This window comes from Zingiber officinale, chromosome 2B (assembly GCF_018446385.1).
Source record: "Zingiber officinale cultivar Zhangliang chromosome 2B, Zo_v1.1, whole genome shotgun sequence".
NCBI lineage: Eukaryota > Viridiplantae > Streptophyta > Magnoliopsida > Zingiberales > Zingiberaceae > Zingiber > Zingiber officinale.
Window position 1 is genome coordinate 147,071,011 of NC_055989.1, and position 26,234 is coordinate 147,097,244.

The 26,234-nt window shown below is 37.5% G+C and overlaps 1 pseudogene; it reads left to right on the forward strand.

The window, feature by feature from the left end:
• The first annotated feature begins 801 nt into the window (after nucleotides 1-801).
• LOC122047696 lies at nucleotides 802-25,594 on the forward strand (annotated as a pseudogene).
• The last annotated feature ends 640 nt before the right edge of the window (nucleotides 25,595-26,234 follow it).

Here is a 26,234-nt window from a genome sequence, read left to right on the forward strand (position 1 = left end):
CTTTGTTCCATTTTTATTTGATTTTTTTTCATCAATTTAGAATTTGGATTATTTTTTTATTTGGTGAGGATAATGAAATAAATTTTTAATTTATTATCCTCTCATAATTTTATTTTTATATTGTTTGTACTGATATATGTATGAATTTTATGAGTATTTTTTATTGAATAATATAATAGTTAATTTAATATTTTTTTATTATTAAAAAATAATTAAAAAATATAAAGATATAATTATCTTTTTAAAGATTTTTTATATCTGTTTTTTTTTTTTTGGTAAAGGAGGGATTAAATGTTTTTTTTAAATAGAGCTGGTAAAATACTGAAAACACAGAGGGATTAGATATATTTTGCCTTTAAAAAAATAATAAAATGCGCTTTTGACGATGGGATCAGATAAGACACGCAGCATAAATCGATTTAATCTCAACCGCTAAATCTTCTAGATGTGCCTTCGATTTCGACACGTATACATTTTAATTCGAATTATAAAATATCCAGTAACACCTAATCTCCCGCTCGTACCTGACCGGGCCGTTGCTTCGGTCACATGTAACCCGCATGCCGCGGTGAAAACGCTTGCCCATCCCCTGCCTCCTGCAAGACACCGACCATCAAATATTCCTCGCTTTGACTTCTTCCACGCGTCACATCTTTCCTTCCGTATCGTATCGTACCTGGGCGCTCTGATGACGTGGCTCTCATTCCTAAACCTGATTGGATGGGTATGCGATCGTAACAACTTTCGTGACTCAAGTGCTTTACCCGCTTTCCCCATCCGCCGCACCTGACAGCGACTGTCTTGTCTCGCCCGCTCGCCCGCTCGCTCTCGGTTAGAAACCCTAAGCAGGAATGGAGCTAATGGCTTCGATTCGTTGAAGGATCGCAGGGAATCTTCGCCTCTGATGGATCCCTCCGCAGCCCTCGGGAATGTTCCCGAGCCGCGCCCCGCTCCACTCTTCATCGACCTCAACGAGGCCCCGCCGCCGCCGTGCGACACCCCGACGGCGGACCCCCATGCATCTTTCTTTGCCCTCGACGCCCGAGCTGTCGCCTGCCGTTTTCATGGCGTCCTCACGCCCGCCCCTGGATCCGCCGCGGATTTCCCCGGCGAGGCGGGAGTCGGGCCTGTCGTACTGCCTTGCGGTGTCTGCGGCCTCCTGGAGACCCGCGGTGGGACGGTGGTCTGCGACGGCTGCGAAAGAGGTTTCCACGTGAGCTGCGTGAGGAATCGGCTGCGGCAACCGATGGCTGCTGTGGACGACTGGCTCTGCTATGAATGCAGCGCGAACGGGAGGCCCATCAAGAGATGGAGTCTTGGCGCAGCCAGGTTGCTTGACATCAATGCCTTGCCTCCTAGTGATGGAGATTTAGAAGAGCTGCATAATAACGGAATTGGTGGATGCAGGTAATTTTTCCTTTCTGTCTCCCTCTCTGCTCTTACAGTTTTCCTCTCCAATTCTTTTTTTCTTGTTTTTTTGCTTGTCGCTATGTATTTGGTCAGATTGCAGTTAATTACCTTGTTTTATAAATGCTTCAAATGTCATTTTTCATTTTTTCTAGATGAAAATTGGCCCTTTTATTCTATGTAGTTTTTTTTATTCGGTTATAGAAAAGGGAAGTTGTGCTGCCATGATATTTCATCCTCAAAATATGGTTAGAAATAGGTTCCATTAGTTCCATGTAGTCGCATATAACATTTGACATCATAATTAAATTTGCTAACATGCAGATTACCAATAGGTCAGCTTTTATCCAGGCCTACCTAGGGCAAAGAGAAAACACAACTTAACTTTATCATTGCAGGAAAAGAAAGGCACCTCATTTGTAGTCAAATTTATTCGCATTTGTTATAAAAGAATGAATTATGACTGATTGTCTTATTTGTTACTAGTTTATTTCTAAAATATAACATTTGAATCCATCTTTGCTTATCTCCATCACATGTATTGTTAATCCCCTGAAATGCCTTCATGTTGATAGTCAACATCACATTGTCATCTCTTTTGGTTCTCTACTATCGAACAATTCTTCATAGGACTCTTAGCTTCCTTATAGATCACCCAAATCACATACCAATGCAAGACAACAACCAGCAAATTTGATCAAAGTTGGATTTTGAGATACTAGCTAGACTTATTTAATTTTCTCTCACGTGATCTGATTTTGATTGAATTCAATTGGATTTAGATCTCTGTGTTGTTGTGATAATTTGCTGAAGGATTTATTGTGGGAATCTGATTTCTAGACCAAAATCAGTTTGTCAGATTAGACTTTGTCATTCTTGGTCAACTTCCATCCGATCTGGTCTAGTTTGGTTCATTTATTTTTGAAAATCTTGGTTATCTTGTATCTTTTGAATTGGGAAAAGGTTGGTGGTAGAGGAAGAACTCAGAAAATAAATATTATACCAGAATGTGAAAGAACCATATAGTAGTCTTTTAAGTGTGTTAATAATGCAACCATATATATATTTGATGCTTCCCCAATGGTTTAGTTATTTATATTGGATAATATTCAAGTGGTCTGAATCAAATTTAACATCGAAACTGGGATTGGCCCTAAGACGAGGGCTTTTAAGAAGTCAACCATCGAAACTGGGGCCTCTCAGAAGTCGGTGACTGAGACAGAAATCGTGAAGAAAAAGAAATTGGTCAGACTCTTGGGAGAGGCTGTTCTAGCGCCCTTGCCTGTGAGAAGTTGCTTGCTGAAGCAAGTATGAAGGAGAAAGCTAAGGCGTTGGGGGCAAAGGCAAGGCTTTAGCAGCTCCTCCTGCCACTGGTGAGGTTGCTATCCTCGTTTTTGGTCTAGTGCAATTGACTTATAGCGCCACAAGACCCATCTCTAGTTCGACTCGACCATTCCAAGGACCTAGGACCGAAGATAGGCCAAAGGGGGACAACCCCTCCCAATCTAAGCAATTCCGCGCTTACGAGGACATCATGCCGTGGATGAAATTCCTGGAATTGGGTGAGAGTTTGGTCCGGTCTATTCGGAGGGTATGTTTTTCTTTTCTATTTAATGCTTATGGAATATCTGTAGATTACCATTTTGATTGCGCAGTCTGAAGTGGAAGCAAAAAGAATATAGTATACTACTAAAAAAAATACCGCCAAATGAAAGACCATTTCAGTGTTGTTCTCTTGTGTGATGACTGCAACTCTGCCATGGCTTCTCTCTCCTACATAGTCATGGTTGTTAGCAGTCTAGTTCCCACACGACGCTAATTTGTTCCGGCCAAATACTGTTGATGATCAAACCACCCGTCAACGAACTTGCTGGAGATCATCAGTGAAAGAGATAAAGAGACCTAGATGCACTCAAAGAGATGGTTAGACTAGCCGGGGGACGGATCCTAGGGCACTCCGACGCTCAAGTTAGGGTTTGAGGTGGTATGTAGAACGGAGATGGAGAAGAAGAGTAAAAATCCTCATGAGTGTCTATATAGTTGTCCGGAGAGCATCTCCACGTGGATCAGAATATCATCATTATGGGAGGGGACCAGATCTGACAATCGATGGTTACCTCTCTATTTGTCCAATGCCACGTGTTAGTAGGGGGCATCTAGGAGACCGGATCCTTGTACTACTCCTCCATTCTCAAGAAATCATGGATCCTGGAATACTCGTAGTCACCCGTATAGGGCGTAGACCCTGTCTTAAGGATGAAAAGTGTGACATCAATATGGGGTGACCTTGGGAATATACAAAGTTAGGATCTAAGACCGAGACTGAGGTGATGTCGGGATCTGCCTTTGAGGGAGAGTGTTGACAACTGAGGCTGAGACAGAGATGATGTTATTGATTGTAGTAGAGGCTAATAGGGAATGTATTATCGAGACTAAGAGGGAGTCTGTTGCTGAAGGTGTCATCGAGACTGAGAGGGAGTTTGTTGCCGAGAGTGTCACCAAGACTATCACCGAGATTGAGAGGGAGTCTGTCGCCTAGACCGAGAGGGAGTCTATAGCATAGATGGGAAAGGAGTCTGGTGTCGAGACTGAGAGGAAGTACGTTGCCGAGGTTGTCATCGAGATTGAGGAGTTTGTCGTCAAAATTGGGAGCAAGTTCGTCGTTTAGACAGGAAGGGAATTTGCCGTTAAGACTAATAGGGAGTTTGCTACCTAGACTGATATGTGTCGGGGTCGGGAACTGAGATGGAAATATGATTGGTGGTTTGTCCTTTAATCAGACTTGAATGGCGGGGATGAGTGCACTAAGTTAGTTCGATTAGGTCTGAGTCTCGTCTGAGTGGAGTTAACCTTCCCTTGGGTCAGGTTTAACCTGTCAGCACAACTCTTGACCTACGGAACATGTAGGGGATGAAGGAAACCGCCGCATGAGTACCCATAGCATGAGGTAAACAATGCCAGTGTTTGAAAATTCCCAATTCAGTGCTAAAGGAATAATTAAGCATGCTAAACGTGTGTATGTGACAGTTGAACAGAAATAAAAAAAATATTTAACTCAATCAAAAGTGATTTAAGGGAAATGAATGTTACTAGTGATATACCTTTTCATGCACAGTTCAAGGACAGGATAAGATCCATGAATACAACTTGAAATAGTTGGAACTAATGTTTTTTGTTTATGTGATACTGACAGCCTGATACATGAAGCTCCCTTCAATGTGGGGACTTGGGAAAAGGTCGGAGCGTATTAGGTCTATTATACACAACCTTACCCTGCATTGCAAGAGGTTGTTTCTGCAACTTGAACCCGTGACCTCCATGTCACATGGCAACAACTTTATTGTTGAGCCAAGGCTGATTATGTGATACAGTAAAGAATAAAAGTCTCCTATTAATTTGAGTTACTCAACATGTTGGGCTTGACCATTGCACTCCACTTGTCCACACTTAGGGATGAGTCTCAAGTGTGTTGACCTATACATTGAGCCATTTCCTAACAGCTTAAGCTATTGAGTTAAAGAGGTCAAATTTAACTGAGTTTTATCCTATGTTTTGCAATCTTCTCAGTTTGTCATTGAAACTTGCTCTCATCTTTCTATTTTCCTCTTCTTGATATGCATCAATATATATTATTGCCACTAGTTAAGCTGAGTCAGTCCTTGCGCTCTGCTTGGGCTAGAACCATTCAGTTAACTTGCTAAGACATAAGGAACTCTTAGAATATAAATGCATATATCTGTGTCTTTCTCACATCCTTGTGTTAGGACTTAAAATTCTTGTCAATCCTCTATTACTTTAGTAGTTTGGATCACTTAGATAATTATTGTTACTACATTGGCTAGAGCCATACATGTGTAAAAGAAAGTTCATCTTATTTAGTTGTGAAAATTATAAGTTGATGTTATATTTATTCAAGACCTATTTTCAGAATATATTTAGCTATTTACTGCCTTTTTTGTAGTTCAAGGACCATGCTATATACGTTATCTTATTCTTTGTTTGTACGACATTGCTACATCATTTTATTCCTTGAACTTTCCTTAGAAAATAGCAATCATATACACTATTTTTTTTTGCATATTCATGTGAAGTACTAATGCAGTATTTATGAGCAGATTGAACAACTCGGATAGAGCTGATATCAATGGCACCTACCAATTGTTTCAACATCATAATGTGGGACACATAATAAATGACTTTGATTATGTGAATGGCATTGGAAGCATTAATGATTCTACAAGAACCATTACTGAAGGTACACAAGATTCTGAAACAAGTGATGCCATGGTTTTACTGCTATTCTAGTTTTTTTGTTTATCCTGTTGGTGTTTCCTGCAAAAATTATTGCATTCTAATTGAAAAGTTTTCTATTTGTTTAGATTAACCAGCTATCTGAAATATTTTTGTCTTTCATACATCAGATGGAAAGAGGTTGAGTCAGGTGCATGATTTATCTCAGTATTTTGGCATGAAATCAAACTTCACTTGCTCTGAGGTTGCTGAAAAAAGTGATGTTTCTGGGTTAGTACATAGATCTTTGCTTCGTCGAAGAAAAAGAGATCTTGCAAGAACCTGGACTCTTACGAGTTCATCTGAGAACCAAGATAGCATGAGAGCTAGCTGTGGCGGGGAGCCCTCTTCTGATACTGAAGTCATGGACTCTCAATTCATTGATTTTAGGAGATCCTTAAGAGCTTCAAATGCTTACGCAGAGGAAAATAATGGCCATGGCTCCAGAAATTTAATCGTATGTATTTACTTCCTCTTCAGATGTTACCTGTGTTGCTACTATGGAACATTTTTCCCTACTTAAGTTTGGCAGTTTATTCAGTGGCTATTAATACTTTGCACATGGATGAGATATTTATGCCTATATTTGATGTATGAATTACTTCTCCATATGCTATGCAAGGGCTTACGGATTGTGTTATGACTGTTTTAATTTATGTTGGATTATATCAGTAGTTCGACGGATGTCATTCTGCCAATAATCGTGTGAGATGGACAAAGAGCTCTCTTTCTGATTGGGAAATAGGTTATTTACTTTTCATTATGGACTGATAGTTAGTGGCTAGTTTTTGATGTAACTGAAATGGGTATGCAAATTAACTCTGGAATGTGCTCCTAGTTCTTGAAATATTGTCATTATCAAATAGAGATGGAGCTTTACACAAACATTATAGTCCTTGATGTCAATACATTCTTCTAGCATTAATATTATTTTTTCACGATTAATTTGTGTTATTGATAAATAGGTGCATAACTATTGGGATTCAATCAAAGTTTCACATTGGAAAGATTTGGAAAAGATCATGGATTTAAAAGGATGTAAGATATCTTCATTGACATAAGACCTTTTGGGTAGAACCTAAGAGCAAAACCACGAGGGTCTAAGCCCAAAGTGGACAATATCATGCCATTGTGGAGATATGTAAATATCCTTCATTCGCAACAAATGGTATCGGAATCATGTTCTAAACAAATGTCATGTGGGGTGATGTTGAACGAAGTTGCGAGGAGGCCCGAAGCATGTCAGGTTGACCAGATGCTTGCGGGGAGGCATCGGATCAGGATGACCGAATACTCGTGGGGAGGTCCGAGTAGGTTAAGGTGACCGAGTGTTCACGAAGAGGCTCGAAGCAGGTTAAGAGTGACCGGATGTAGATGCTTGCGGGGAGGCCTGAAGGAGGTAAGAGTGATCGGATGCAGGTCAAGAGTGACCGGATGCAGGTCAAAAGTGACTAGATGCTTGCGAGGGGCCCAGAAGAGTAATAGTGATCCTCCGTTTGAGGGGAGGATTGTTGGGATTCAATCAAAGTCCCACATTGGAAATATTTGGGAAAAATTATGGATTTAAAAGGATGTAAGATATTTTCATTGACATGAAGTTTTTTGGGTAGAGCTCAAGAGCAAAATCATGAGGGTCTAGGCTCAAAGTGGACAATATCATGTCATTGTGGAGATATGTGAACATCCTTCGGTCGCAAGAATAACTATATCAAGTAGTCATGGTTTGTTGACAAAGTTTTGTTCGATATCTGCATCTCAGCTTTGAGTAGTGTTGCATTCACGGACCATGCTCCTGATATATATTTCTGCATAAACATCACTAAATGCATGGCTTGTGTCTGTTATGTTGCTATTTGATTCATGTTTTTAGTGAGTTCCTAAATATTCTTTTTTATTTTTTTTGCTATACTGTTCCAGTGTTGGCTCCCAGTTCAGTATGAGGACTTCTATGTCATTTCTTTTGGAAGAATTGATTTGAGAACGACATACCATGATAGCAGTCAGATCTGGCCTGTAGGATATAGGTCGGTTTGGCATGATGAGATTACTGGATCACTTTTTGAATGTGAAGTATCAGATGGTGGAAATGCTGGACCTGTTTTCAAGGTACGAAGGCATCCATGTTCAGCATCACCACTTCCAGTTGGCGAAACTGTTCTTTATAACAATTCTAGAAAATCTGATGCACCAGAAACAACGGAAAGTAGCATGAATTTTGAGTCTACCCTGGAGCAAGATGATGATATTTTAATGCTTCTATCAGATCCAACATATGCTGATCAGGAAATGATATCGTGCTTCAGTAGTAACTTTCATGGAATTTCACATGAATCCTCCATGCACATTGATGCACACGAACAACATGCTATACATCATGCGGACAATTGATCGGAAGAGTTTGAAGATTCTTCAAAAAGAACTGCTCCAAGGGATGACATTGGAGATTTCTATGTGGAAGGAAGATCACCATTGTCAGTATGGAGGATGGTGTCTCAAACTCTTGTTGATTCATGCCAGGAAACCTATAGGCAGTCAGGTTCTTTGAAGTTCTTCTGCAGACACAGTTGTCAAATACCAAAATATTTTGCAGATGGAAAACAAAAATCTCTAGATTATTCTTCTTCCTTAGCTAAGTTTTGCAGTTCTGCCGGTCCCATGAATATACCGGAAGTTATTCAGAGTGCCATAGAGCTTGATTCTTCATGCAAATCACTTGCAGAATGGTTAAATCAAGACAGATTTGGATTAGATATGGGATTTGTACAGGAAGTGATTGAAACTTTTCCTGAATCACATGCATGTGCTGGTTACCAGTTTCTGATTAACAAGATCGATGTTTTAACGTCAATGACTGTTGCTAGTGGGGCACTCCTAGCTGTACAAAGGAATGGTGGTAGAGGTAAAGATAAAGTTCCTCCATATGGTTTATATAGAAGGCCAACATTATCTCAGCTGCAGGATTTCACTGCTGAACACCAACTAAGTGAGCGCCAACCACCACCAGGAAAACCTTGTAGCAGAAGGCTTCCTCCAGAGCTGGTTGGAGATGTTTATCAGGTATCCTTACTCTACTTGCAAATAAAAATGCCTGCCATCTGAGAAATAATTTTATTGTTCTTATTTTTTCTGATATGCACTAATGTCTTCCTCCTCTATGAACAGATATGGGATTTTTTTTGGCGCTTTTATGAAATTTTGGGTCTAAATGAACCTCCATTGCTTGAGGAACTTATGGAAGAACTTATTGATCCCTGGCCCATTGATTCAAAGTACATGGAAAGGGAGAAGCTGGAAAGAGAAATTAAAGATCACAGAGAGTTGGTTGCAAAGCCATGTAATACTTTAAATAGTCAAAATTCACTACCAACATCTGGGGCTGACACATCAGCACAAGATGTAAGTCCATTTATGTTTGTCCCAAATGAAACGGCATCAGCAAGGGAAGCTGTCCAAGCTAAATTGGCATCACGTACTTATGGTAGATGTACTGGTGTAAAATTGACTGAGGTTCACACTTCACTGCTGAAAATTTTGATTGGAGAGATCCTTGGGAAAGTTGCTTTTTATGTGGATCCAAATTCTGATGCTAGAGAATCAAGATCTAGACGTGGAAGAAAGAAGGATCTAGAGAGCATGGTTACTGCAAAAGACTCCAAGACTGATGTATTACTTGCCAATCAATTAACATGGCCTGATCTGGCTAGGAGATATATCTTAGCTGTTTTATCCATGAACTTTGTTATAGATTCTCCTGATATCTTTGCTCGTGAAGGACAGAAGTTGATCCGCTGCTTACAGGGTGATGGTGGTGTTCTTTGTGGTTCCCTATCTGGTGTTGCTGGTATGGAAGCTGATGCAGTGGTAAGAAATCTAAACTTTTTTGTTTTTTTCCTTTTTTCTATAGATGTTCATGGAAGAACTGTTTGAACTTGCTCCATAAAAAAGGTTATAAGACATTTATGTTGATTTCAGAATCTGATCAAGGATTCCTGTGTGAAAAATTGTTACTTGATGTTTGGACTTGCAGGCAATCCAAATTTGAGTCCCTATGCAATTTAAGCCCCCAAAATGTATAATTGTTTGTATATCATTTTTTTAAGGTTTTGAAAGGTGGCTTTAGATGGCTGGCTTGTTACATAGTGTTTAAGCAGTGGGAGGGGGCTAGGTAATCAATATTAAATTAATATTAAAATTTAAAATTTCTAACATATATATACTGATCCTGTCCGAATGCTGAACCAACGGACGCTGGGCACGTGGCGCTCCCCTGCTGCTGATGTGGGTCTCCGACTAACTGCACGATGCTCCGGCGATCCTGCAACAAAACCGAGCCGGGGGGGGGTGTCCCGGCAACGGGGCATCCATAAGACCATACTGCTACTGTATCAACCTTTCCGTGACGTGATGGTGGGGCCTTTAATAGTGCCATCTTGCGTACAGTCTAATCATCATGCCTTTGCTGACATATCATATCCCGAGCCGAGCGAATAGGCCGCTCGGCTAACCACTGTTCCCTCGCCACGATTCCGGCCGAGCGGACACCTCCGCTCGGCCATTCTGTCCTCGTCCGAGCGGACACCTCTGCTCGGCCACTCGGCTCCGGTTCTTCTGCTTTGGCGTCTGAAACCCAAACCTTTGGCTGGGTAATCTCTGGTTCCGCTCGGACGGGACCCCATCTGTGGGTCCCCCATTCTTACCGCCGGATCATATACATATAAAGTATGCAAAATAAATTTACAATAAAAAACAATTAAGATAATTGATAAGTAAAAACACTGGAATTATATATTTATTACTGCTTTGTATTTGTTTGGTTCTTGGGATTCCTTATACTAGCATGTCTAGGCAATGTTCTGTATCATTGCTACTGAGTTTACATTTGAATTTTACACTGTACAGCTCCATGTTTCATCAATTACTTACCAACCTATTGTGAATTGAGAATCAAGTGGCAATGAAATCGGAATTCATAAATCTTGTTAAAACTGCCTTTGTTTGATTTTGAGATAATGAGGGATTCTGAAGAAGGGTCGAACCACATTATATGCAGTCTTATCCTGCATTTTAAGAGGTTGTTTTTGTGATTCGAACATGTGACCTCCAACAATTTTACCGTTGCCTAAGTCTCCCTTCTGATATTTAGATATAGCATATGAATTTTCAGATATTCACTATATTGCCAAGACATTGTTGTAGTTAAATAGTTAGCAAATAATAAATTACTTATTTGACTAAATTAGTCCATTCTCAGCTGCTTGCAGAGGCTGAAATGCAGATAACTGATTCTAGAAAGCAAGAACATAAAATCTTGACAGTTGAGCACAAGGATTCTGTTGCAGATGGCACCTCTGAGCCTGTTGTACATGGGAAGAATCTTCCTGAATGGGCATTACCTCTAGAACCAGTGAAAAAGTTGCCAACTAATGTTGGTACAAGGATTAGAAAGTGCATTTATGATGCTCTAGAACGAAATCCTCCTGAATGGGCAAAGAAAGTTTTGGAGCATTCTATAAGTAAAGAGGTTTATAAGGGGAATGCGTCAGGGCCAACTAAGGTAATGCTTCTTCTTTAGTGTGTTTGATTCTATTACATGACTAATCAATGTGAATCATCTTTTCTTAACAAGTATATATATTCTGTAGTGTCAAATCTTGCCATATGACAATTCTTGTTTGCTTGGTACAGAAAGCTGTTCTATCTGTCCTAGCTGAGGCCTCTGGTGGAAAGTATTTGCACAGACCAGAGAAGATAAGCAAAGAGAAAAATCCTATATCATTGTCTGACGCTGTTATGAAAAGATGTCGTATGGTACTCCGTCATGCCCTTTCTGCAGATGAAGGGAAGGTTTTCTGCAATTTGCTTGGATCCCCAATGGCAAATGTTAATGATAATGAAGATGAAGGTATTCTTGGATTTCCTGCTATGGTTTCTCGTCCTTTAGATTTCCGCACCATTGACTTAAGGTTAGCTTTTGGGGCTTATGGTACTTCACATGAAGCTTTTCTGGAGGATGTTCGAGAGGTATGACCACTCTACTTGCTTTATTTTAGTTCAATAGTAAAAATTATGCCCAGTACAATTATTTTTTACTGTAGGTTGACTGAATGACGTTCAGTTAGGTATCTTTTACCAGGAGTTTGCCATGTGAATGGAATTCTTTTGCATTATGTTGTAATTGGTGCCTTTAACTTGAAACCATAGTCCATTCACCATTGAACCATAATTTGAAATCTCGTTCTGAGCTGGATTCCGGTCCCTGTCCAAAATAAGATCGTGTTGGCTTGCCAGTGGTGGTCAGTGTGTCAAGCACCAACCTAGGCAGGACGTAGGCAGTTGTCGCATACACACAAATGCGGCAAACCTTGCAGGAAGCCTGTGTGAAGTTGTCCAACTTAGTGTTTCTGCAATTGATGAAAAATCACAACACCTTGACTCGAGTTCCATGTAAAGCCAATTGCCCTCTCAAGCAAATAAATCGTGAGCAGAGAAGTCACGAGGAACTTCTGCCTCTGGTTCCACATGAATCTGATTATCTTGTAGGTGAAGTTTCGTTTAGAGAAGACACTAGCAGAGAAGTTGTGAGGAAGTTTTGTAGAGTTCCGCGTGCCGATCAGCATGCTGACCAAGATGTTTCACGATTGTCTACTAGCACGGAACAAAATTATAAACCTTGCATTGAACTTTTTTTTCTTTAAATTCATAAATATATTGCATTAGAAAATGTTGTATGTTATTAATAATAAGTACTGATGCTAAGGAACTGATTCCAGGTATAATATAGATTATTATGGGACGTAAAATTTCAGAGGGATTAACGAGAAAACAAGAAAGAAATTACAATATAAGAAGCAACCCAAGCTAAGATTAAAAACCTTCTTGAGAAAATAAGAGCAGGAATAGAAGAAAAAAGAAATGTAGCTGTAATATGGCTTAAGCGAAGCAAATTGATTCAATATCCAAAAAAAACTTGTCCTAAACATCCTCTAAGTATAGGTTTATATAGCTCTCAAAGCCCTCAAAAAAATCTAAACAGAAAATTAACCAACCAGACTTAGTTCCCTAAGATTTAGGACAAATTAACCAACAAGACTTAGTTTTCTAAGATTTAGGACAATATTAAATATAATTAAGGAAAAAATAAACTAAATTTAATAAACGGATAACCAATTAAAAAAAACCTAGAAGATGCAAATCTGAATATTTTGGATCTCCTCCTACATCAGGAAGGCATGACATTTGAGCCATACTTTCGGTGGCTGGTGTGGTTATTACAATTCATGCTAGTTCAGAAATATTCTACTGCTACATACATGCATTTTAGAATTCTCGTGCACTGTGCAACTTCCTATTCTATTTTCAGTTTTTTTTTTCCTTTCATATTTGATCTTCTTAATGACCCTTCAAAATAATATAGCCTATATGCTTGTTGGTTTTATTTTGTCTAGTTAACATTGTTGTACAAATGATGGCCATTGTTGCATTGCAAATTGTGGAAAAAATAAAAAATAAGTGGTTTTCAGATTTTAGTTTATGAACCTCTACCTTGTTAATTAACGTCTGTGCAGTTCTTGCATAGTATCTGTTTCCTTGTAATATGTCACAATTAAAAATTCATCTTTGTTAGATTGAGTTTTGGAAATTAATGTGCTAGATGAATACTTGATGTAGTTTATAGAAAGTTTCATCACTGAAATCACAAGCCAATACCTCATTGCGAGCTTAGTCTTTTATATAATTTTTCAATAAAAATTAATCAGGTAAGTTTGAAAAACACTGATTTTTCTTTTTTGCTTCCTGCAAAATGTCTCACAAGTTGGATTTGTACTTCGTATTAGGTGGAAAATTTAAAGTTAATTTAATTATGATGATATGTTTGTGACTTTGTGTATCGTGTAAAAATCACTTGTACAACACTTTCCCAGATTTTTAATTTTATTTGAAGCATGCAGCTAAGTATCTTGATGATTAAGCATCTAGTAAGTGATAATTGCTTTCTTTTGGCAGGTGTGGCATAATATTTCTATTGCGTATAAGGACTGTTCTGATATGATGCAGTTAGTTGAGGAATTGTCAGATAATTTTGAATCAGTGTACGAGAAAGAGGTCTGTTAGTTGAACTTTTTTACTCTGTTTTCTTGATTGTTACTCATGTAATCATGGTGCCATATCAATACTTTAGTATAACTTCTCAGTTCTCACATAGAAATCTGTCAACCGGCTAATGTGTCAGTGATCATATGTTGTTTTAGGAAAACCCATTGAGTTTCAAATGTAATAATTTTAGAACTATGAAGATCTCATTGGCATTGCCAATGCAGTTTTAAATTTTTTAGTGTCTGAATTTTTGTGGACTACAAAAATATTCCCTTAATGGTTGACATAGAAATTATCCTATGCAACACTGTTGTTGACATTGTTTAGGCACCCATAGTTTGAAAATTGTGTCAGGTTGGGTGACAAGGCCAACACTTACCGTGCTAGTAAATAGCTGAAACCAAATATTAGTTGGCAATGGTGATTAATCTTTGGCAACTCATGCTAGCCATGCTATTGTATCAGGTTAACACTTGACACACTCCGCCTTGTCAAAAGCTTATTGAGATGTGTAAATAATGCACCGAAAGAAAATGAAGGAGAAAGACTGAAATCTACTTTTTATTTATATATAATTCAGATCTCAATACATTGTTAAATAGATGAAACTGTACAAGTCCAAATCTCACAAAATAAGAAAATATTCTAATTCTAATAATTACCTTCTTAAATTTATTTCAATCAAATAAAATCATAACATTTAATCTAATCAAATCCGGCCATGACATATTTAATCTAATCAAATCATGCCTAATTTATCGACACTCCCCCTTAAGTTGGTGCAAAAATGTTTATCTTGCACAACTTGCTAACTTGTGTTTCAAAGAGTTGTCTTGAAAGACCCTTGGTCAAAACATCTACAATTTGTAGCGTGGTTGGAACAAATGGAGTACAAATTGTTCCGTCTTCCAGCTTCTCTTTTATAAAGTGTTTATCAATTTCAATGTGTTTCGTTCTATCATGTAGAACTGTATTATGAATAATACTGATTGCTATCACACTATAGCTTCATAGGAAGGTTTATTGCTCTCTTTAGTTCATCCAAAACTCTCTTTAGCCAAAGAATCTCACATGCTCCTTGAGTCATTACTCTAAACTCAACCTTTGCACTACTTCTGGCTATAACACTTTGCTTCTTACTTCTCCAAGTTACCACATTGCCTCCACTCAAATGTGCAGTACCCTGAAGTTGACCTTCGATCAGTAACAAAGCCAACCGAGTCTACATCTATATATACTTCAATGTCTCTTTTCTCATCATTTCGGAAGAAAAGTCCCTTTTCAAGTGTTCCTTTTAAATACCTTAGGATTCAGTACACTGTATCTAGATGTTCTTCGTATGAATTGACTGACTATGCTCACTGTGAAAGCAATGTCTAGGTGAGTATGAGACAAGTAAATCAGTCTCCCAATAAGTCTTTGATATCTTACTGAGGAGTGCCATTTTTTATATCTCTCAGCTTTACGTTTACTTCAATTAGAGTATCTGCTGTCCTGCACCCATTCATCCCAGTTTCCTTTAAGAGGTCAAGAATATACTTTCTCTGAGACACCATAATACATTTCCTTGATCTTGCTATCTCCATTCCAAGAAAGTACCTTAGCTAACCAAGTCTTATATCTCAAATTCCTTGGCTAGGTTTGCTTTCAATCTGCTCATCTCTTCTATAATTGTCATCGACATACACGATCAGCACAGAGATCTTATCTTTCTTAAATGTCTTTGTGAATAAAATATGATCAGATTGTCCTTGGGTGTAGCCTTGATTTTTTACAAAATTTGTGAACGTCTCGAACCATGCTATTGCTTTAGTCCATAGAGAGATTTTTTCAGCTTACACACTTTTGATCTAAAGTGATCAGAAAATCCTGGTTGCGCCTCCTTGTAGACCTCTGCTTTTAAATCATCATATTAGAACACATTCTTTACATCTAATTGATTTAGTGTCCAATCGAAATTTGCAGCAACTGATAACAAGACTTGAACTGGGTTCAATTTAGCCACTAGAGAGAATGTTTCATAATAGTTTACTCTGTAAGTTTGCGTAAAGCCTTTAGCAACCAAACGAGCCTTATATCATTCTAGGGAGCTGTCTAAGTTGTACTTTATGGTGAATACCCACTTACATCCAACAATCGATTTACCGTGAGGTAGATCAACCTTCTTCCAAGTAGAATTCTTCTATAGAGCTCTCATTCCCTCAAAAATTGCTTCTTTCTACTCAGGTATCTTTAGAGCATCCTGAATATTATTTGGAATACTAACATTGTCGAGTTGTGAAACGAAAGCACAATAGGAAGGAGACAAATATTTATAAGATACAAAATTTGAAAGTGGGTATTGTGTGCATGACCGAACCCCTTTCCTTAGGGCAATAGAAAGATCAATTTGACTTGAGGAATTTAACTCAGACATACCTTGTGTTCTATTGTCAGGGATCTTTCAGTAATCATTGCTAATCTCATGATTTTGTCTCTGATCAGATTCTTAGCTTTGTAGATGGACAATGTCTTCTTTTCTTTGAGCCTAATCTTCCCTTATGTAAACAAGACCTTTGAATTGATTGTTACTCTTTTCTATCATGTCATTGTTTTGAAATGGCACAAGTTTAGGTTCTTCCTCGAAATAACAGGTTAAGTCCGACTCATTTAAACATTCATCCCTATTATGCTACCCCTGAAGATGAGAATCGTAGTAAGATAGATTGTCCTTGAAAATATATGACATCCATGGATATCAATTTTTTTTTTTTGAAATTGGATCAAAACATTTGTATCCTCTTTGATTTGTAGGGTACCCAACAAAGATGCATTAATAAGATTTTGGATCAAGTTTAGAATGTCTTGGGTCATGATTGTGAATGAAGACAATGCTACCAAAATTTTTTAAGGAAATATATGTGAAGAGCCGAGAATTAGGGAAACAATTTTGAAAGGTTTTTATCGGAGTTTGAAGATTCAATATCCTTGTTGGTAATATTTATTAAATAAGTAGTTATTAGAATCGCATCACCCCAAAGATACTTTGGAACTTTTGTATGAAAACTTAGAGCTCTTGCAACTTCGAGGAGATGCTTATTTTTTTCAGCCATTCCATTTTATTGAGGAGCATGAATACATGAACTTTGATGAACAATTTCCTTCTTAGTAAAAAGGTTCCCTAACAATTGATTGAAATATTCTTTCCCATTATCACTACTAAAAATTTTAATTTGTATTTGAAATTGTGTTTGAACCATATTATAAAAATTTATGAACACATTTCCAACATTAAATTTATTTTTCAAAAGAAATACCTAATTCATTTTAGTATGATCATCTATAAATGTGATAAACCACCATTTTTCAGACAATGTTACTATCCTAGAGGGACCATCACTATGTATCAAAGTAAATGGTGTTGATTTTTTATATGATTGTAATGGAAACATCGAGCGATGATGTTTGGCTAATTCACAAGATTCACGTCTAAATGATGAAAGACTTTTATTTAAAAATAACTTAGGTAACAATTGTCTTAGATATTGAAAGTTTGGATGTCCTAAATGATAATACCATAACATAATCTCAAGAAGCATAAATCGAGTTGAAACATATCTTAAGGTCCTGTTTGACGAAGGTTGATCCAGCATTGAAGATGTAGAGGTCATTGTCTTGTCTAGTATTACCAATCATCTTCTCCGAGGCTAAATCCCGAAATTTACAATGAGAGGACAACAAAATGGCACGACAGTTAAGATCAAAGGTAAGTTTGTTGACGGATAATAGATTATATGATAAATGAGGCACATGCAAAGCATCTCTAAGGACAAGGAAAGGAGAAACAACAATGTTTCCTTTCCCTGCGATAGTAGCAAAGGATCCATCAACAATTTTAACCTTTTTTATTCCCTGTGTACGGTGTATATGAAGAGAAAAATTGTGATATGCCTGTCATATGGTTGGTGGCACTTGAATCTAATATCCAGGAACCATTTGAGTTTGTGCTAGCAATAAAAGCTATAGGGGATATATCTGTCTAAGCTAAAGAGCAAGAAGAGTTAGAATTTTGTGAGATTGAAGCATTTTATAGAGGTGCTCTAATTGATCCTTTGTGAAAGGAAGATATTCAGAGGTTGATGATTGCCGTCCAGAATCAATACCACTTGTTTGAAGGGCTCGAACACCACCATTAGTAGCTTTAGAGTTGCTACTTGACTTCCTTTTATAATTTGCTGGTTTGCCATGGATTTTCGAGCATGTCTCCATAGTGTGCCTTGACTTATGGCACCTTTCACACTAGATTTTTGGCTTATCGCCTTCAAAACTGGTCCCTTTGGTGACAAGGGCAGATCTCTCACTATCCACTATCTTTGGTTCTTCAATTCCTTTCAGCATCTCTTGGCGTTGAGCCTCCTCTCGACGGACCTATGAGAAAATTTCTCTAATGGCAGGTAGAGGTTTTCTCACAAGTATCCGTCCCCGAACTTTATCAAGCTCCTCATTTAAACCTGCTAAAAACACAAATACTCTGCTTCTCTCTACCTTCTTTTTATATCGCATACCATCATTGGTGTTTTCCCATTCCTCTTCTTCAAATAAATCTAGTTCCTGTCATACAGTCATAATTTCATTGTAATAGGCAGTAACATCTCAGTTTCCATGCTGCATTCTCTACATTTGAATATTTAATTCGAACAGTTGAGAATGATTCTCCATATGAGAGTAGGTTTCACGTACAACTTCTCATGCATCACAGGCTATTGGTAAGAACATGAAAGGTTTGCCAATGATCGGGTCCATCGAGTTAATAAGTCAGGCAGTCACCAAAGAATTTTCCTAGTGCCGTTGTTTGTATTTCGGATCATTTGAAGCTGGTGGTTTTATTTCTCCATTCAAATGTCTGAGTTTAGGGTTTAGGGTTTTTTTTTGAACTTTGTACTTATGATAATATTTTAAAATTGATTCACTAACCACTTATCTCATAAGCTTTGGTTGTTATGAAAGTGACAAATTTATCTAATGAATCACCACACTTTATTCATGTGGGATTAATGAGCATGAAGCATCCTAGCTTCAATTATGTATGTAGGATTATGCACTCTACTCTAAAGAACATTGGAAATTGAGGTTTAAGTTGTTATCACCACAACCTCTTCCTTTCCTTCTTTTGCATGTATTCCTACAAGAATGATGTATTTCAATGTATATTCTGTATGCGACTATGCACATGAAGGTAATCTTATGTCTTTGGATCTGCATGTCAAATGAACAGGTCTCAAAACTGTAAATATTGGATTTTTTTTTATTCTTCAAAATGTGTATTGTTTTTTCTGACCTTGTTTTGCTCTCAAGACAACTCATATTCTCATGCAAATTCAAAATTTTTGTCAGTTTGTGCATGGATTTAATTTTTGCATCTTTTACCAGCTTGTGTCCAAAATAAAGAGTTGGTACTTGTAACCTTTTCCTTGTATACATGTTCAGAAGAGGTTAAAGAATTTGAATCATGTTCTGCATCTTTACAGGTACTTACTCTCCTGGAGAAAATTGATGATCTTGCAGGTGCTGATTCTCTAGATCCCGTAAAGCAGAAAGAACTGTATGATATCCTTGCAACAAGTGAAATGCTCAAGGCTCCTTGGGAAGAGGGAGTTTGTAAAGTCTGTGGCATTGATAAGGATGATGACAGCGTTTTGCTTTGTGATACTTGTGACTCAGAATACCATACTTATTGTTTAAATCCCCCTCTTGCTCGGATTCCAGAAGGCAATTGGTATTGTCCATCATGCATCAAGATTCAGTCCAAGAAACAAGATTGGAACCATCATACTCAGGTTAGCAAGAACTGTGAGAGGAGATATTTGGGAGAGGGTAATCGTAATTTTCAAGAGGCTTTGAATCAACTAACATGCACAATGGAAGAAAGAGAGTATTGGGACTACAGTATTGAAGAGGTTAGTTGCATCTCTTTCATATTTGAATGCATGTTTTTTTAGCACTCTGGACTCTGCCATGTTCATAATACTATTTCTTAAACTTCCAGAAGCATGTTCAGGAATAAGGGATGCCCACTTATTTGTTTCTTTCCATGTTTTATGCTTTCAGTTATTAATTATTTTTTATTTGGTTATTAAAGTTAAATTTACACCAAGCTTAAGTGTACTTTTCCATGTTCAAGAACACAACTTTAGGTTCGTTTTTCATTATTTTGGTCTGAAGTTATATTTTCTTGATTTCAAAGAATAATATGCTCACTTCAAAAATTGCTTTATTTTGATATTCTTGGTTCAAGTTAAATGTTTAACCAACTTACATTAGCTTTCTATTTATCCTGCTGATGTTTCTTGAACATCCTTGAAGTAAATTGAATAAGATATCTTGCTTTATTTGTTTTCCTTTTCTGATCATTATATCTTTATCTGAAAATTCATCATATCCTTCAATCACTGTAAATCACAGTTATAAATGAGATTCTTTTGAATAATGTGATATTCATGCATATAACTTTTTTGCTTTTGAATTATGTTTCTCTATGCTCATTCAGCTGTAGGAGTTGCATAAATATTTCAGGACCTTGAGTTATCTACAGTTTGTGGACATATTAAATAAGAATTACTATTTGAGCCAATTACACAAATAATCTCTAATACTTGGACTTTACACCTATGTTGGATACTTGTACCCGGTCGAAGTAACATAGCACATAAAATCACATTGAAATTAAACAAAATCTTAGTAAGTTCAGTTAGGTCCTCTCTTCATATTCCATACGGGCTGTGCGCCTGCACATGTGTGGTTAATGTTTCACATAATATATTGATGTTCATATGTTTTCGCTCCGCTATTAGTATGTAATCTGATCCCGAGTAAATTAAAGTCAAATGTAAGTGAGGTAATGTGACATCAACTATCATACTAGATCATCTTATTTCTTTCAACCCTTTGTATACCTTCATATTTGAAATTAGCCATTTGTTGGCATCCTTCGTTTTTGTGCTTATCTAATTAGGTTTGGTATTCTCCTCCCTTTTGACCTGAAATTTACCCTTTTGAGTTGTTGATATGGAGAATCTTACATTAATGCATGGGAACAGTAATTTGATATTAGTTTGTTTAGAATCTGTGTCAAAGATTACATTTTTTAATGTATTGTGCTAATCTTCATTAATGGATGACAGAGAATATTGTTGCTGAAGTTTCTGTGTGATGAGGTGTTGAACACTGTACTTATTAGGGAACACCTAGATCAGTGTAATGAAAAGTCAAATGATTTGCAGCAAAAATTACGAGCAATAGTTATGGACTGGAAAAGCTTGAAAGTCAAGGAAGAAATTTTGTCCTTGAACATTGCTAGAGAAAGTGCTAATAAATCCAACAAACCTGGTGATGGTGCAAGGGAAGAGGAAGAAGGAAATGCATCTGCTAGGTTAGCTGAGTGTCAGCATATTGTCAGTGACACTCCTATAAATGCTGATCCTGGAAATGTTCCTGAAACTTCAACTATTGAATCCGTCCTTGGACAGGATGGACGAAATGATTTCAGCGAGAATGTGGACCAGTTTTCAAAGAGTATGATTGATGCTCATTCTGATCATAATAGGAAAATTGAGATACAGTCTGGTGATCAACATACTTCAGACAAATGTGCAGTTGCTGGTAATGTACTCCCCAATGCTACACTCGACAAAGCAAACCAAATAAAACAAGATAAAGGGTTACCATTAGCTTCTTCTGACCAAGAAAGTAAGAAAGCAAGGGAAGAATCTATCGTTGGTTTTGATAATGGAACTGCACAGAGGGGTTTGCTGGCCGATGAAAGCAGCAACCTTGAAAGACCTCATGTAACTCAAAACATGGAAACAACTGCAGTAGTGTTTACCCATGTTGACACATGTCGTGGTTCTATTATGGGCACTCATGGAGGTACAACACAGGATAATAATATTTCAAAAACTAAGTGGGTAATGAGTGCATCAACTGAATTACTCTCCTCCAACCAAGGTGATGTGAATCAAGGAAACACCAATGAGGTCCATGCCACCTCTATCAACGATCTTGAACTGGATGCTTTAAAGAATCAAATTTCAGATGTAGAGTCGTCAATTTCTAGTATTGAATCTCAGCTTATGATGACATCTTTAAGAAGGGATTTCCTTGGAAGGGATTCTTTTGGTCGATTGTATTGGGTTATTTGCAGACCTGGTATGCATCCTTGGCTGGTTGCTGATGGAAGCATGATGGTACCACAAGAGAAGAACAGAATGGAAGAATTAAGCCAACGCAAGGGTAGTGACCTTGTGGATATGGTCTCTCCTTGTTTGGCGCCAACTTCTGGGCCAGGTGGATCTGATGCATGTAGCACATCTGCTTGTGATTCACAGAAGTTTAGCTATTGCTCATTTTCTTTGTATGAAACTGACAATGATATTCAGGAAATTGTTAGCTGGCTGAGCAATGCTGACCAAAAAGAAAAAGAATTGAAGGAAAATATCTTGCAATGGCAAAGGCTTCTACACCAAGTTTCTAGAATTCTTCCTAATGATTCTCATCCTACTATAAAATCTTCCAATAGCAAGGATTGCATGGCGTATCGAGATTTAACTACAAAGGCTTCAATGATCCTTGAAGCCAAGTATGGTCCTTTCTTGGAGCTAGAAACAATAGATCTAAAGAAAAAAGGTAAGAAGGGAAAACCAAGTCATGAGGAGAGGATGTTCAGATGTGAATGCTTGGAACCTGTATGGCCTTCTCGACACCATTGTTTGTCTTGTCACCAAACATTTTCAACTTCTGTGGAACTTGATGGACACAATGAGGGAAGGTGTACCCGGAATAGTGCTGGATCTGATGAAAGCAAAGAAAACATTGATCAATCAAAAGTGAAGGGAACAAGGCCTGAGAACATCAGAGGAAAAGAAAATCATGATGAAGTTGATCTCAGAGATGCATCAAAGAAAAATTTGGAAATCAACTCCAGTTGTATTAGATTTTCAAGGACAACATGCCCTTATGATATTGACATTATCAGCAAAAGGTTCATAGTAAAGAACTCTAACAAGGAGTTAGTGCAAGAAATAGGTCTTATTGGGTCAAACGGAGTTCCATCCTTTGTCCCTTCACCTACTTTTTCAGTAGAAGTGCTAAACCAAAGTTTGAAGTCTGATATTAGTGTGAGTGCTGGTTTGCCCTTTTCTTCAGGAGGGCAGTCCTTACCATCTATGGGGATGGGCGGAACAAGGTTGAATGTATCTGAGGATGAAGTTAAAAGAGGAAATGGACAAGCCAGCACTTCTCAGAATTCTCTTGGTAATGCTAATGATGAACAATCTCAGAGAATCAAAAGATCTGGTCGAGGTATTGGTAATGAGGAAGAAGCATCCTCTATGTCTATTAGCATTCAACATTCTGTAATTAGCAGTGGCTACATAGTTCCGGAATCATCATTGAGACCTGTAGTTGGGAAGACCTCTGAAATTCTTAAGCGGCTCAAGATTAACTTACTTGATATGGAAGCTGCACTTCCAGTTGAAGCACTGAGACCATCAAAAACAATGTTGCAAAAAAGATGTGAATGGCGTGCCTTTGTTAAATTGTTGGAGTCAATTTTTGAGGTGAGTTCAATTAAGAAATTTGTTCCTTTTGAAGTTCCACTTGCTTGTCATTTGATTGTTTGAAGTACATGCCCATTCAAGAGCAAATCCTTTGGTTATAGGGATGTTCTCAGATACCTTTGCATAGGTTTTACACAACTTCCTTAGTTACTTTTAAACGAAGAGCTGCTAAATATTTAATTCACTTGTGATTAGCTTTTAGATGATACAGAGCAATCATGGTATTTATATTTTTGCTTATGCTAGTTGGAGATCTTTTGCTAAAATTACAGTTTCTATGTGCTCAACCCTATCACAAGTTTGCAGGAATATTTCATGTTATTATCAGTTGGACTTTTCCTAGTTCACTTTAATGTTTTCTTGTAGGATTATCAAAATTGGATCAGTGTGTATCCTTGTTTTCTGAAACTATTGCCACTACCTGATGTCCCAACTTCCAAAAACCATATTTGAGCAAATTGTTCATTGTCGACGATGGTGTGTGTGAGTGGATAGTTGATCAGTTACTAGGCCTCCACACGATATGGGTAATGTCCTGTAATGGTTTTATTTTATTTTATTTTATTTTTCTGGAGACATCTACAAAACCAGATTTTTGCAAATTGATCATCATCCACTATGCTGTGTGCAAGATATACAGTTCCTTGGTAGGACTTACAAAACTTTGTAAAATGTGTTTGTAGTGGTGTCTCTTCTTTGTCTCATTTGAGTTTCCACAGAAATCATTTTTTTATTCATACAGATTAATATACGATTTTGTAGAATATTGCATTTATTTTCTCAAGTGCTTATCAATGTTATTTAGCTTTAGAAAGTGTGATTCATTCGTTGTCTTTGCATATGTTGATTCGGACAAGGACATTCTACATGGTCATACATCTATTTGTTGATTTGTTAGTTAGTTTTTCTCCTTGGAGGGATTGCTTAACTAGGTTATTAGTAACCTGGAAGAGTTTGTAATTGTATTGAAGGTAACCAAAGTGTCTCAGAGGCTCCTGGAGAACTTAAAAATCTTAAAGGATTTCATGGTGATAGTTGTCACTCTCTTGCTTCTTGTGGTCCTTTTTTGGGGCTCCTGGTTCTTGAACAAACTTCAACTCTTGCTAATTTACTTTATTGGTCATTTAACTCTTAGTATTCAATTTTTTATGTGTGTTTTCTTTCATAGGCCAATACTCACAATCACATGCAACTTCATTTTTTTGGGTGGTCTTTCCAGATGGTTCAAGCAACAACCCTGCTTGAAGGTATGATCAAAATGGAGTACCTAAAAAATGGGTGGTGGTACTGGTCCTCTCAGACAGCTGCTGCAAGGACATCTACAATTTCATCGCTCGCTCTCCGTATTTACACTCTCGATGATTGTCTTATCTACATTAAGAACCAGGATTCTGGTTCAAATACCATAGAGAGTGATCCAAAGCCGACAATCAAGGCAGGAAGGAAGAGGAAAGATATGGATGTATAATGAATACTTGTGAAAGAACTCGAATGTGGCAGATTTTAACTTATCAAGGCTGTCTTCAGATTTAGTCATGCTTTATGATTCACAAATGTTATGAACTGGAAGAGGACAAGGCCATAATAGCTTGGATGTTAGCTCGGACCTTTTTCCTGATGCAAAATTGCAATCACTCACTTGATGTTTGTCTGGTTCAAAAACAGTGGCTGAGACAAGTTTTTGTTTCAAGAATACAAATAACAAAGTTGGAATCATTTTGAGAAGGAGATCCAATGTCAGCGGTTATACAACATACAAATTTCAGCAAACAATAGAGCCATCGTCATTGGTTCAATTCTAATGATCTATGAAATTAACCCATTGTTTGCCTCTCGGCAATATGCCCTTGCACAACCTTATCTATTTTATGCGCATTGTGTTTATTGTTTAGACATCAAGTCACTAATCATCCTCAGATCACTTCTTGCCGCCAGCCCTCTGCCATCTTTTTGTTTATGCCGGTGTAGCTAGCTGCTTTTCAGGGATTAATTGAAACCGTCTTCAGTTGCAGTGACCTGTGTACAGAAAAAGTAGTTTTTTATATTTTCAGTAACCTTGTATCATAAGAATCGAGAAAGTAAAACAGGTTGTTGTTTAAGTTCCTCTGAGTTCAAGCTTCAGCTGCCTTGTACTGTAACAAATTTTAGATGCTGATAAGGACTGGAACAAGACTAATTGCATTTATAATCGCTATGTCTAAAAGTTTTTAACATGTGTAAATGCTCAGTCACAGGAAAATTATTTTGCTATTATTAGGCATGGGACAAGGTTTCTGTTGGATGGATCATACAAAAGCTATCAAAATGTGGCAATTTCAGGTAACACACTTGTTCACTTTTATGAAAATTTTGATTTTGTTTCGTAAATGTTGGCGTGCTTATGCTCATTCGAGTGATGTGCTTCCATTGCATTGCAGGCTTCCTTTCTCCTAAACAATGCTTTTGGCTAATTTATACAAACACTGTTGAGTTTACTTTCTCCTAAATAAGATCACTTGTGCTACGATGCCATATACAATTAGTAATTATAGTGCTTTATTCTTATTCTCTAATGACATTCCTCTTTGTTGTTGCTGTGTTTATCTTATAGGGATGGTAATATATCAGGTATCTGCAATCATTTTGCTATTTGAATGTTCGACAGACAGAAGATCATTAAACAAAAAAAAAACTCATGTGAAATTTTCTTAGAAAATGTTTCACATATGTAGTTTGTAGAGAAATGAACTCTGGTCAAAGTTATATAATAAGATAGGTGTTCGGTGGTCTGACAAATTGTCAATTTCTCATTCCCGATAATCCTTTTAAAGTGTATTAATATCAAATAGCTGATTTTAATAATATTAAAAA